The 15,616-nt window shown below is 40.1% G+C and overlaps 2 long non-coding RNA genes across 2 annotated transcripts in view; one reads left to right on the forward strand and one right to left on the reverse strand.

Annotated features, from left to right (window-relative positions):
* LOC132405191 (uncharacterized) overlaps positions 1-13,812 on the reverse strand; it is a 36,586-nt gene extending 22,774 nt beyond the window's left edge. The window contains exon 1 of the long non-coding RNA XR_009515785.1: positions 13,575-13,812. This is a non-coding gene — a long non-coding RNA (uncharacterized LOC132405191). The remainder of the gene's footprint in view (positions 1-13,574) is intronic.
* LOC132405192 (uncharacterized) overlaps positions 1-15,616 on the forward strand; it is a 501,791-nt gene that overhangs the window by 197,126 nt on the left and 289,049 nt on the right. The window lies entirely within an intron of this gene.

A 15,616-nucleotide genomic window follows, 5' to 3' on the forward strand; every position in this document is an offset into this window, starting at 1 on the left:
GATGTTGGAGTCAATCTTTAAGGATGATGTTGTGGAGTAGTTGGACACAGAACGACAAGATAGGACAAAGTTAGCAAGGTTTCCTTAAGGGATAAATCTTGCCTGACTAACCTGTTGGAATTCTTTGAGCAGATTACATGTAGGATACATAAAGAGGTTGCAGTGGATGTTTTATATTTGGACATTCAGAAGGCCTTTGGCAAGGTACCACAAATGAGACTGCTTACCAAGTTAAGAGCCCAGGCTGTTACTGGAAAGTTATTGGCAGGGTTCGAGCATTGTCTGATTGGTAGGAGGCAGCAAGTGGGAGTAAAAGGCTGCCAGTGGCTCGTGGTGCTCCGCAATGGTTAATGTTGGGACCGCTTCATTTTACGCTGTATATCAATGATTTAGATGATGGAATAGACAGCTTTATTGCCAATTTCGCAGATGATATGAAGATTGGCAGAGGGACAGGTAGTATTGAGGAACCAGGAAGGCAGCAGAAGGACTTCGACGGATTTGAAGAATGGGCAAGAGAGTAGCAAATGAAATACAATGTTGTAAAATACACAGTCATGCAATTTGGTAGTAGATATAAATATGAACACTATTTTCTAAACAGGGAGGAAATCCAAAAATTTGAGATGCATTGGGACTTGGGAGTACTCGTGCAGAAGACCATAAAAGTTAATGTGGTAGTGAGGAAGGGAAATGCATTGTGATTGTTTATTTCACAAGGTCTGGAGTATAAGGGCGGGGATATGTTACTGAAGCTTTATAAGGCATTGGTGAGGCCTCGCCTTGAGTATTGTGAACAGTTCTGGGTGCCTCATCGAAGAAATGATGTGCTGGCATTTGAGAGGGTTCAGAGCAGGTTAACAAGGATGACTCTGGAAATGAAAGGTTTACCATACGAGGACTATTTGATGGCTCAGGGTCTGTACTCGCTGGAATTTAGAAGGATGAGGGGAGATCTCACTGAAACCTTTTGAATATTGAAAGGCCAAGACAGAGTAGATGTGAAAAAGATGTTTCCCATAGCGGGAAGTCGAGAACAAGAGGGCACCGCCTCAGGATAGAGGGGCACCCGTTTAAAAACTAGATGCAGAGAAATTTCTTTAGCTAGAGGATGATGAATTTGTGGAATTTATTATCACAGGCAGCCGTGGTGGCCAGGTCTTTCGGTGCATTTAAGGCAGAGATTGATAGGTTCTTGACTGGACACAGCATCAAAGGTTATGGGGAGAAGGGGGTCTGAGGAGAGGAATGAAGGATCAGCTGTGATTGAATGGCGGAGAAGACTCAAAAGCCAAATGGTCTAATTCAGCTCCTATGTCTTATGGTCTGATGGATATCTTTTTATCAACAGATTTATTTCAGAAGACTAGTTTATATCTCAGAACTTGCACATTACCTTCTGATTATGTATATAATTGAGAAAGACTCTAGCACACTGAAGGGGAGAGGAAGGGGCATGCATGGTAGCGTAGCAGTTAGCACAGTCGCTTTACAGTGCTATTGATCGCTGACTGCTGTCTCAGGGAGTGGGTATATGTGAGTTCCGTCGAGTGCTTCGGTTTCCTCCCACATTCCAAACATATTCAGTTAGGGTGAGTGAGAGGTGGGCATGCTGTGTTGGCAATGAAAATGTGGAGATGCTTGCGGGCTGCCGCTACCCAATCCTTGGACTGTGTTGGTCATTGACACCAACGATGCATTTCACTGTATGTTTCAATGTTTAGATATACATGTGGCAAATAAAGCTAATATCTTTAGAAGAAGTAGGCCACCACTTAGTTCCAATGTGTTGTAGTTCACAAAGACCAAAGAGGAGGATAATACGAGTTGCACATTTCTCACACATGATGAGCTCCCAATCCTGTAGAGTTCTGGGAGAAGCTGCTGAGCTGCTACTTCACTGACTGACTGCTGTCGACAACAAATGCCCAGAAATTCTAATCCGTTAGCTGATTGGCATAGAAACACTGTGGGTCCAAAATTTATATAGTACAGACTCTCAACTAAATCTAAAATGAGACATAATCTGGAAAATGCAACAGATTCAGTGGATCTGGAAATCTAGAGCAATTCTCAAAAAATGCTGGAGTACCTCAGCAGATCAGGCAATATCTACGAAGAGGAATAAACAGTTGAAGTTCTGGGTCAAGACCCTTCATCAGGAGAAGAGTCTGAGTCTGAAACGATGACTATTTATTCCTCTCCATAGATGCTGCCTGGCCAGCTCAGTTCCTCCAGCATTTCTTCATGTTTGCTCACTTCTTCGAAAGCACTCACCAACAGGTTTTGAATTGTAATGCCTTTTAGTTTGCCTATTTTTGATGTTTGTATGTCTGTTGAGCAAATTTGATCATACTAAGTGAACCTCATTGTAAACACATATCTTGTTCTTGTTGTTTGTCTGTCATTCCATTTAAAAATTGGACTCTGTCACTGAACTAGAAATGAGATGTACCCATGAGGCTGACAGAGGATGTGACTACATTCTACAATAGGACAAAACCATAAGATCATAGGAGCAGAATTAGGCCATTTGGCACATCTACTTCAATAACATCTAGTTCCCTTCAACCGTTCGGTTTTTGAACCAGCCAGTAAAGCCCTAGTTACTGTGGTTTCATGTTGCTAATCACAATGGCTCAGTATCACTATGACCACTTTGATCACTTTGTATTAAAATGGACATTACAGTTTTTGTTCTAATTGTGTTCTTTCTTATAAAAGCTACATGTAATTTATGTTTTTGTTTTTCTTATAAATGCTGCTTTCATAATGTTTTGTGCCTGTGATGCTGCTACAAGTAAGCTTATTAATACCACAAGCCATAAGGCCATCAGACCATAAGCTATAGGAGCAGTATTAGGCCATAAGGCCCATCGTCTGCTCTGTATTTTCATCATGGCTGATCCAACTTTCCTCTCAGCCCCAGTGTCCTGCCTTCTTCCCGTATCCCTTCATGGCCTAACCAATCAAAAGCCTTAAGTATACATAAAAACTTGGCTTCCACAGCTGCCTGTGGCAACAGATTCCACAGATTCACTAATCTCTGGCTAAAGAAATTCCTCCTCATCTCCGTTCTAAAAAGATGCCCCTCTATTCTGAAGCTGTGTCCTTTGGTCTTAGACACTCCCATTAAAGGAAACATCATTTTCACATCCACTCTATTAAGGCCTTTCACCATTCAACAGATTTCAATTAGGTCACCCCTCATTCTTCTGAATTCCAGTGAATGCAGGCATAGAGCCATCAAATGGCTTTCATATGACAAGCCATTTAAACCTGGAATCATTTTTGAGAACCTCCTTTGAACCCTCTCTAGTTTCAGCACATCCTTTCTAAGGTAAGGGGCCCAAAACCGCTCACAATATTCTATGTGAGGCCTCACCAGTGCTTTATGATGCCTCAACGTTACATCATTGCTTTTATATTCCAGTCCTATTGAATTGAATGCTAACATTGCATTTGCCTTCTTCACCACAGATACAATCTGCAAATTAATCTTTAGGGAATCCTGCACAAGGACTCCCAAGTCCCTTTGCACCTCAATTTCTTTTTGTATTTCCTCTGCCTTTAGAAAATAGTCAACCCTTTCATTTCTTCGACTAGAGTACATAACTGTACACTTCCCAACTATATTCCACCTGCCACTTCTTTGCCCATTCTCCTAATCAGTCTTAAGTTTTTCTGTAGCCTCTCTATTTCCTCAACACTATCTGCCCCTTCACCTGTCTTCGTATCATCTGCAAACAGTAAGGAGAGGGAAGGACAAGAAGCAGGTAGTAGAGAGTACCTCAGTGGCTGTCCCCCTTAACAACAAGTATAACTGCTTGAGTACTGGTGAGGGGGATGGCCTATCTGGGGGAAGCAACAATGGTCGTGCCTCTGGCACAGAGTCTGGCCTTGTGGCTCAGAAGGGTAGTTGAAAGGAAGAGGATGGCAGCAGTGATAGGGGACTCTATAGTAGGGGATCAGATAGGTGATTCTGTGGACGTGGGAAAGAAATGCAGGTAGTTTGCCTCCCAGGTCCGGGATGTTTTTGATCATGTCCACAATATCTTGAAGTGGGAAAGAGAACAGCCAGAGGTCGTGGTACATATTGGTACCAACAACATAGTTAGGAAAAGGGAGGAGGTCTTGAAAACAGGGGGTTAGGAAAGAAGTTGAGAAGCAGTACCTCAAAGGTAGTAAACTGGGGATTACTGCCTGTGGTACGTGACAGTGAGTATAGGAATAGAATGAAGTGGAGGAAAAATGTGTGGCTGAGGGATTGGAGCAGGAGGCAGGGATTCAGAGTTCTGGGGCAGGTGTGACCTGTACAAAAAGGGACAGTTTGCACTTGAATCCGAGGGGGACCAATATCCTGGCAGGAAGGTTTGCTAAGGCTAATAGGGAGAGTTTAAACTAGAATTACTGGGGAGTGGGAACCAAACTGAAGTGACGGAGGAAAGGGAGGTTGGCTCACAAATAGAGAAAGCTTGGAGACAGCGCGAAAGGGAGGATAGGCAGGTGATAGAGAAGGGATGCACTCAGTCCGATTGTTTGAGATGTGTCTATTTTAATGCGAGAAGTACTATGAACAAAGCAGATGATCTTAGAGCGTGGATCAGCACTTGGAGCTATGATGTTGTGGCCATTACAGAGACTTGGATGGTGCAGGGGCAGGAATGGCTACTTCAAGTTCCAGGCTTTAGATGTTTCAGAAAGGATAGTGAGGGAGGCAAAAGAGGTGGGGGTGTGGCACTGTTGATCAGAGATAGGGTCACGGCTGCAGGAAAGGTGGAAGTCATGGAGGGATTGTCTACTGAGTCTCTGTGGGTAGAAGTTAGGAATAGGGAGGGGTCAATAACTCTACTGGGTGTTTTTTATAGACCACCCAATAGTAACAGTGACATCGAGGAGCAGATAGGGAGACAGATTCTGGAAAGGAGTAATAATAACAGGGTTGTTGTGGTGATTTTAATTTCACAAATATTGATTGGCATCACCCTAGAGTGAGGGATGGAATAGAGTTTGTTAGGTGTGTTCAGGAAGGTTTCTTGACACTATATATAGATAAGCCTACAAGAGAAGAGGCTGTACTTGATCTTGTATTGGGAAATTAACTTAGTCAGGTGTCAGGTCTCTCAGTGTGAGAGCATTTTGAAGATAGAGATCACAATTCCATCTCCTTAACCATAGCATTGGAGAGGATAGGAACAGATAAGTTAGGAAAGTGTTTAATTAGAGTAAGGAGAAATATGAAGCTATCAGGCAGGAACTTGGAAGCATAAATTGAGAATAGATGCTCTCAGAAAAATGTATGGCAGAAATGCGGCAAATGTTCAGCGAATATTTGCATGACATTCTGCATGGGTACATTCCAATGAGACAGGGAAAGGATGGTAGGGTACAGGAACCATGGTGTGCAAAGGCTGTTGAAAATCTAGTCAAGGAGAAAAGAAAAGATTACGAAAGGTTCAAAAAAGTAGGTAATGATAGAGATCTAGAAGGTTATAGGGCAAGCAGGAAGGAGCTTAAGAATGAAATTAGGAGAGCCAGAAGGGGCCATGAGAAGGCCTTGGTGAGCAGGATTAAGGAAAATCCCAAGGCATTCTATAAGTATGTGAAGAGCAAGAGGATAAGACATAAGAGAATAAGACCAATCAAGTGTGACAGTGGAAAGGTATGTATGGAACCGAAGGAAATAGTGGAGGTACTTAATGAATACTTTGCTTCAGTATTCACTTTGGAAAAGTATCTTGACGATTGTAGGGATGACTTGCAATGCACTGAAAAGCTTGAGCATGTAGATATTAAGGAAGAGGATGTGCTGGAGCTTTTGGAAAGCATCAAGTTGGATAAGTCACCAGGACTGGACAGGATATACCTTAGGCTACTGTGGGAAGCGAAGGAGGAGATTGCTGAGCCTCTGACAATGATCTTTGCATCAACAATGATGATGGGAGAGGTTCCAGAGGATTGGAGGGTTGCAGATGTCATTCTGTTATTCACAAAAGGGAGGAGTGATAGCCCAGGAAATTATAGACCTGTGAGTCTTACTTCAGTGGTTGGTAAGTTGATGGAAAAGTTCCTGAGAGGCAGGATTTATGAACATTTGGAGAGGCATAATGTGATTAGGAATAGTCAGCATGGCTTTGTCAAAGGCAGGTTGTGCCTTACGACCCTGATTGAATTTTTTGAGAATGTGACTAAACACATTGATGAAGATAGAACCATAGATGTAGTGCATATGGATTTCAGCAAGGCATTTGATGATGTATCCCATGCAAGGCTTATTGAGAAAGTAAGGAGGCAAAGGATCCAAGGGGACATTGCTTTGTGGATCCAGAACTGGCTTGTCCACAGAAGGTAAAGAGTGGTTGTTTTCAGGTCATATTCTGCATGGAGGCCGGTCACCAGTTGTGTGCCTCACCATCTGTTCTGGGATGCCTACTTTTTGTGATTTTTATAAATGACCTGGATGAGGAAGAGGAGGGATGGATTAGTAAATTTGCTGATGACACAAAGGTTGGAGGTGTTGTGGATAGTGTGGAGGGCTGTCAGAGATTACAGCGGGACATTGATAGGATGCAAAACTAGGCTGAGAAGTGGCAGATGGAGTTCAACCTAGATAAATGTGAGATGGTTCATTTTGGTAGGTCAAATATGATTGTAGAATATAGCATTAATGGTAAGACTCTTGGCAGTGTGGAGGATCAGAGGGATCTTGGGGTCTGAGTCCATAGGACACTCAAGGCTGCTGCGCAGGTTAAGAAGGCATACGGTGCATTGGCCTTCATCAAACATGGGATTGAGTTTAAGAGCCAAGAGGTCATGTTGCAGCTATATAGGACCCTGGTCAGACCCAACTTGGAGTACTGTGCTCAAATCTGGTCGCCTCACTACGGGAAAGATGTGGAAACCATAGAAAGGGTGCAGAGGAGATTGACAAGGATGTTGCCTGGATTGGGGAGCATGCCTTATGAGAATAGGTTGAGTGAACTCGGCCTTTTCTCCTTCAAGCGTCGGAGGATGAGAGGTGACTGATGGAGGTGTACAAGATAATGAGAGGCATTGATTGTATGGATAGTCAGAGGCTTTTCCTCATGTCTAGCACAAGAGGTCATAGTTTTAAGGTACTTGGAAGCAGGTACAGAGGAGATGTCAGGGGTAAGTTTTTTTGTCAGTGGTGAGGCATGGAATGGCTGCCGGCAACAGTGTGGTGGAGGCGGATATGATAGGGTCTTTTAAGAGACTCCTGGATGGCAACATGGAGTTTAGGAAAATAGAGGGGTAATGGAGCCTAGGTAGTTCTAAGGTAGGAACAGGTTCGGCACAGCTTAGTGGGCTGAATGGTCTGTATTGTGCTGTATGCTTTCTAGGTTTCTATGTTTCTAACTTTGCAACAAAGCCTAACTTTCTAACTTTGCATCCAAATCATTGGCATATAAAGTAAAAGGAATCAGTCTCAACACAGACCACTGTGGAACACAACTAGTCACTGGCAGCCAGCTGGAGAAGGCTCCCTTCATTCCTACTCTTTGCCGCCTGCCAATCAGCCACTGCTTTATCCATGCTGGAATCTTTCCTGCAATACCATAAGCTCATAGGTTGTTAAGCAGCCTCATGTATGACACCTTGTCAAAGGCTTTCTGAAAATCCAAGTACACAACATCAGCTGATTGTCGATCCTGCTTGTTATTTCTTCAAAGAAAGCCAATAGATTTGTCAGGCAAGAGTTTCTCTTGAGGAAACCATGCTGACTACAGCTTATTTTATCATGCGCCACCAAGTACTCTGAGACCTGATCCTTAATAATCAACTCCAACATCTTCCCAGCCACTGAGGTCAGACTAACTGGCCTATAGTTTCCTTTTTTCTGCCTCTCTCCCTTCTTGAATTGTTGAGTGATATTGGCAACTTTCCAATCTTCTGGATCCATTCCAGAATCTAGTGATTCTTGAAAGATTATTACTAATGCCTCCACAATCTATTCAGCCACCACTTTTCAGAATTCTGAGGTGTACACTATCTGCCCAGGTGATTTATCTACCATCAGACCTTAAAGTTTCCCAAGAACCTTCCCTCTAGTTATGGTAACTTCACACACTTCATGACCCCTGACACCTGGAAATTCTACTATACTGCTGTATCTTCTTATCCATATAACCATATAACAATCACAGCACGGAAACAGGCCATCTCGGCCCTCCTAGTCTGTGCCGAACTCTTAATCTCACCTAGTCCCACCTACCCGCACTCAGCCCATAACCCTCCACTCCTTTCCTGTCCATATACCTATCCAATTTTACCTTAAATGACACAACTGAACTGGCCTCTACTACTTCTAAAGGAAGCTCATTCCACACAGCTATCACTCTCCGAGTAAAGAAATACCCCCTCATGTTTCCCTTAAACCTTTGCCCCCTAACTCTCAAATCATGTCCTCTCGTTTGAATCTCCCCTACTCTCAATGGAAACAGCCTATTCACTTCAACTCTATCTATCCCTCTCAAAATTTTAAATACCTCGATCAAATCCCCCCTCAACCTTCTACGCTCCAATGAATAGAGACCTAACTTGTTCAACCTTTCTCTGTAACTTAAGTGCTGAAACCCAGGTAACATCCTAGTAAATCGTCTCTGCACTCTCTCTAATTTATTGATATCTTTCCTATAATTCGGTGACCAGAACTATACACAATATTCCAAATTTGGCCTTACCAATGCCTTGTACAATTTTAACATTACATCCCAACTTCTGTACTTAATGCTCTGATTTATAAAGGCCAGCATTCCAAAAGCCTTCTTCACCACCCTATCTACATTGGACTCCACCTTCAGGGAACTATGCACTGTTATTCTCAGATCTCTCTGTTCCACTGCATTCCTCAATGCCCTACCATTTACCCTGTATGTTCTATTTGGATTATTCCTGCCAAAATGTAGAACCTCACACTTCTCAGCATTAAACTCCATCTGCCAACATACAGCCCATTCTTCTAACTGGCATAAATCTCCCTGCAAGCTTTGAAAACCCACCTCATTATCCACAACACCTCCTACCTTAGTATCATCGGCATACTTACTTATCCAATTTTTCCACCCCATCATCCAGATCATTTATGTATATTACAAACAACATTGGGCCCAAAACAGATCCCTGAGGCACCCCGCTAGTCACCGGCCTCCATCCCGATAAACAATTATCCACCACTACTCTCTGGCATCTCCCATCTAGCCACTGTTGAATCCATTTTATTACTCCAGCATTAATACCTAATGACTGAACCTTCTTAACTAACCTTCCATGTGGAACTTTGTCAAAGGCCTTGCTGAAGTCCATATAGACTACATCCACTGCCTTACCCTCGTCAACATTCCTCATAACTTCTTCAAAAAATTCAATAAGGTTTGTCAAACATGACCTTCCACGCACAAATCCATGCTGGCTACTCCTAATCAGATCCTGTCTATCCAGATAATTATAAATACTATCTCTAAGAATACTTTCCATTAATTTACCCACCACTGATGTCAAACTGACAGGTCTATAATTGCTAGGCTTACTTCTAGAACCCTTTTTAAACAATGGAACCACATGAGCAATACGCCAATCCTCCGGCACAATCCCCGTTTCTAATGACATCTTAAAGATCTCCGTCAGAGCTCCTGCTATTTCGACACAAACTTCCCTCAAGGTCCTGGGGAAGATCCTGTCAGGATCTGGAGATTTATCCACTTTTAAATTTCTTAAAAGCGCCAGTACTTCCACCTCTTTAATTGTCATAGGTTCCATAACTTCTTTACTTGTTTCCCACACCTTACACAATTCAATATCCTTCTTAGTGAATACCGAAGAGAAGAAATCGTTCAAAATCTCTCCCATCTCCCTTGGCTCCACACATAGCTGACCACCCTGATTCTCTGAGGGACCAGTTTTATCCCTCACTATCCTCTTGCTTTTAATATAACTGTAGAAACCTTTCGGATTTACTTTCACCTTATTTGCCAAACCAACCTTGTATCTTCTTTTAGCTTTTCTAATCTCTTTCTTAAGATTCCTTTTACATTTATATTCCTCGAGCAATTCCTTTACTCCATGCTGCCTATATCTATTGTAGACATCCCTCTTTTTCCAAACCAAGTTTCTAATATCCCTTGAAAACCATGGTGCTTTCAAACCTTTAACCTTTCCTTTCAATCTAACAGGAACATAAAGATTCTGTACCCTCATAATTTCACCCTTAAATGACCTCCATTTCTCTATTACATCCTTCCCATAAAACAACTTGACCCAATCCACTCTCTCTAAATCCTTTCACATCTCCTCAAAGTTAGCCTTTCTCCAATCAAAAATCTCAACTCTAGGTCCAGTCCTATCCTTCTCCATAATTATATTGAAGCTAATGCTATTGTGATCACTGGACCCTAAGTGCTCCCCAACACATACATCTGTCAGCTGACCTATCGCATTCCCTAACAGGAGATCCAACACTGCCCCATCTCTAGTCGGTACTTCTATGTATTGTTGCAAAAAAATACTTCTGTGAAGTCTGACACAAAATACTTATTCTGTTCATCTGTTATTTCTTTGTCCCCTGTTACTACCTCTGCAGCATTATTTCCCACCGGTCCAATATCCACTCTCGCCTCTCTTTTACACTTTATGTATCTGAAGGGTCTTTTGGTACCCTCTTTGATATTATTGGCTAGCTTACTTTCGTATTTCATCTTTACCTTCTAAATGACTTTTTAGTTGCCTTTTGTTGGTTGTTAAAAGCCTCCCAATCTGCTAACTTCCCACTAATCTTTGCTCTATTATATATCCTCCCTTTGGCTTTCATGTTGGTTTTGACTTCTCTTGTTGTGTCATCTTTCCTTTAAAATACTTGTTCATCTTTGGGATATATATATCATGTGCCTTCCAAATTGCTTCCAGATATGCTAGCCATTGCTGCTCCACCATCATCCATGCCAGTATTCTTTTCCAATCAATACTGGCCATCTCCTCTCTCGTGCTTCTGTGCAGCAAAACACACACACACAAACACACAAACACACCCCCACCACCCCCCACTGGAGAAACTCAGCAGGTGGAGACTCAACTTCAAGATGGTGTAAATGCAGCAAAGGCTGAATGTGGTTTAGTAAGCAGTACTGTGTCAGGTTTGTTGGCCAGAAAGAACTACAATCTACAAACCGGTGAACAGGAATGAGGCAAGGACAGTGGAAACAGACAAAGGAAAAGTCTTTGTTCTTGCCTTGTGATTGCAGGAATAGAAGTGGCCATTTTGTGAACTGTTTGGTGAATTGATTTTTTCTCTGTGATTACATAATAAGTGAAGTTGGGCGTGGACACAAGGAATTTCTGCTAATAATCTTATTTTAAACCTTTTGTTTCTCTGTGCTACCAGTCTCTTAACATCCATCATCGCTCCCTTCTCAACTTTGTAATGTACCGCCCGGCACCTCACTTCATCACCTTCCCCCACCTACCTACCTTCCCACTCACTGGCTCCATCTATCACCTATCAGCTTGTACTCCTTCTCCTGCCATCTTCTTATTCTAGCTTCTTCCCTTCCATTCTAGTCCTGATGAAGGGTCATAGCCTGGAATGTCATTGTAGTATTCCTTTCCATAGATGCTGCCTGACCCTCTGAGCTCCTCCTGCTGAGCATCTTAGTAGCTACTCTGGATTTCCAGCACCTGCAGAAACTTCTGGGTTTACTGAATACCTAGGTGTTACACCTTTTGCCTCTTATTGTGTTGCCCTGCATTAACTATCTGTTGCCTTCATTTTTCACATTAACGCATATCTCCGAGACATAGTTTGAAACTGCCGTTACTTCAGAGCCATCCACCAGATTAGCTGCTAAACTCTGAGAAACAACTTGTTCCTAAGCTTCGTTAGTAACCCCTGGCATGTTCTGAAAACCTGCCCTCATAATGGTTTAAAACCGACTGGCAGTGATTGCACGTGCAACCCTTCCTTGTAAACAGAATATATATAAAACTAGCAAGTATTGGCCTGAAGGTCAGAGTAAGAATGACTAAATCCATAGTTAATCTGCTCTCTGACTTTGTCTTTCAATTCATTCTGTCCATATTATGCGAGATGTGAGTACAAAAGGTATTACTTTTTGTTTCTGCTTTCAATTTATTTTTAATACATTGTACAGCAGGTTTCAAAACAACCTATTTTAAAGAATAACTCAAATGGCAACAATTTCAAGACATAGATGGCTAATGTAGTTAGAAAGATATTGAAATATATTAAATGGATTATCAAATGGCATACACCAAGGTTAAATCAATAAATGCTCAGCCATAGCTATACAGTCTTACCAATCATAGAATATAGTACTGAAACAAAGTTTGCTTTAAAGGAAGTGTTGGCACTTTCCATGAATGCATAGATTTTTTTATTTCCCTTAATACGGCTAGAATTAGAATTTACAACAAGTGAGCTGTACTGATGTGGGTATGATTAGTTTTCAATTCTCCATATGAAACTTCAACATACTTCTCTTTGTCAACTTTTTTAACTAGTGAGCAATCTTTATCATACAAATCAGTTATTACAGAAACAAATGCTTCATAGGCTTCATCTGCTTTGACTGTACGCCAATCTTGTTTAATTAACTCCTCCCTAAGATATTTAATGGTACCTTCTGTTATGTGTAGAATTAACCTAGTTTTAATTTCATTATTAATCATGATGCAGTACTCAAAAGCTACAAAAACAGGCAGGTGATCACTATCATAATTTATGAGTAAACTTCCTGTTATTTTCCCATCAGTAACATTTGTAAATATGTTATCAATAAGTGTAGCAGTATTTGCAGTTATCTTGCTAGGTTGTGTGATTGAAGGATATAAACTCAAGCAAAACATTGTATTGATAAAATTTGTTATTTATGTATGTCCATGAGGATTTAACAAGTCAATATTAAAAGCCCACAGACAAAAACCACCTTCTTATTGTTAATGTTATCATATAACCCAGCCAACTTACCTTTAAACGTATCTATGTTGGATCCTGGGGTTCTATATATACAGCTTATATTGTTTGAGCTTGCAACTTTAATTTCTGCAGTTACACATTCCATAATATTGTCGAAAGCAAAAAACATACTTGCAATGATTTCACTCTTTTTAAGATGATTTGATATATAGTGCAACCCCCTCCCCTTTTATTAAGCCTATTAATGAAAAAATAAATCATATCCTTCGATCTCAACTATGGTAATTTGCTCTTCATTTAGCCAAGTCTCAGAAACAGGCAGGTGACTTTATTACACCAAAGTCCTTATGATATAAATTCAAACAATCCTTGATTTTTAAAAGATTCATATGGAGGCTTCTAATATTAAAATGTATTATTGATATAGTTCCATACTTCTTTTGAACTGTTCTTCAGTGTAGTAATTGCACTGTTGATACATGCTGTAATAAAAATGATTGTCCAGATCAATGTCATTTTTAGTATTATAGAATCTATGTTCTCTGTAATCAAATGTTTGAAAATAGAGATTCTCCAGCTCTATACTTCCAATTCAGCTGTATTTGTCCAAGTCAGAGAGTTCTCTTACCATGATGACTTCAGCTTTCTCCAGTGTTCCGTTCAGCTTAATCCACACTCTACAGTTCCTCGTCCAGGTCGCTTGTATTTTGTTTTGTTTTCTGAGGGTCCGGGCCTGCTGGCAAATGCGTTCTTCTTTGTTAGGCGTTCGTTCTGGTACACTTCATTTCCCTTCAGTATTCTGGCCTGCCGCAGTAAATCGGTGTTAAATTTCCTGTTTACAAGCCGGGATATAATAGCCGGTTTTGTCTTGCTGTCCTTCCTTGGAAATGCATGGCAAGCCGAAATAGCACTGCTTTCTATGCTAATATTGTTAGCTCCAAAGAACTGAAGCACCTGTTGCTCCAGGAAGTGTAATTCGCCTGGTGGAGCGTTCTCTTACTCTCTGCCTCCGGCTGTAACCCTCGCATATGAGCGGTGTCTGGTATCAAGTCCACTTACAATCACATTGTCCATTGTTCCAGTTCATCCACTCGTCGTTCTAAATCTAACATTTTCTTGTCCTTCTCCGGAATTAGTTTTTAGTTCATGAACTTCCTCCATTAGCTCAAGCAGTTTTGTTTGCTGTTTTGCCACTTTATTGATCTCTTCCGACAAGAAGTTAAGGGACTTCTTTATCTCCTCCATCTCATCGACATTCAAATGTATCTTCTTTAGTGGCAATTTTTATGCAGTAACAAATAAAATCAAACACTAGACAAACCTCAGAAACTGAATTTGAAATAAGCGCTTTCACACAAGTGCGAGCTCTCGTCAAAACGCCATCAAAGGGAATACAAATTAAATACTTGTAAAAAGAAAAATGTATTATGTAAGAAATTCTTAAAACATAGACTAAAAGAAGCTGAAATTAAATACAAGATACATAAAAAATAAGTTGACAAGTATTATAAGATCTAATAAAAGGAGTTATTGTAGTAAATTATTGGAGAATAATATAAATAACATTAAAAATACTTGGACAGTTTTAAATGAAATCATTAAAAAGGATAAATGAAAACAATTTACCAATATTACTTTAATTCAAACAATGATATGGTAATAAAGGATAGTAATTTGTTTGCAGATAGGCTTAATGATTTCTTTGTTAATGTGGGAAATAAATTAGTTAAATCAATTACTGAACACAGCAATAAAGATGGAGTAACAATAGTAATGACAATAATATTATTATTAATAATTATTATTATTATATTATAACATGGCATATTGCAATATATATTATAATATGATAATATTATAAAATGTTATCAATAACAGTAATATTATCAATATAAACACTTACACTATGCTTATTAGAGCAACTGAGGAAAAATAAATAACAGATATAGTATATAAATCAAAGAGTAAGAAATCAACAGATTGGAATGGAGATGATAAGTATTTAATTAAAAACATCATTGACTGTTGTGAAACCACTGACTCATATTTGTAATCAGTCTTTGATTGCTGGAAAATATCCCAATAAAGCCAAGGTCATTCCAATATACAAAGCTGGGGATAAACATGTATTTTCAAATTATAGACCAGTTTCTTTGTTCTCATAGTTTTCCAAAATATTGGAAGAATATTAGTAAGAAGGTTAAATGATTTTATAACAAAACATAATATACTCTGTGAACAGCAATATGGTTTCAGAAAAAAAAAACAGAACCACTACAATAGCATTAACAGATTTTGTAGAAGAAATATCAAACACTGTAGAAAGAAATGAATATACAGTGGGAATATTCCTTGATCGAAAAAAAGCATTTGACACCATTGACCATAAACCATTAACAAAATTATAAAGATATGGTATTAGAGGGGTGGCACATGACTGGTTAAGTAGTTATTTGGTATCAGTATCAGTATGTACAGATAAACAACTCAAATTCAAAACCTTTGAGGGTAACTTGTGGGACTCCACAAGGTTCAGTGCTTGGTCCATTGCTGTTCATTTCATTTTGTATATAAACAATATACATATGGTCTCTCAGACATTATTTGCTGATGATACAACTATATTTAGTAGTGGGGAACATCTGAAACAACTTTTGGACATAGTGGAGA

Source organism: Hypanus sabinus, chromosome 15 (assembly GCF_030144855.1).
Source record: "Hypanus sabinus isolate sHypSab1 chromosome 15, sHypSab1.hap1, whole genome shotgun sequence".
NCBI lineage: Eukaryota > Metazoa > Chordata > Chondrichthyes > Myliobatiformes > Dasyatidae > Hypanus > Hypanus sabinus.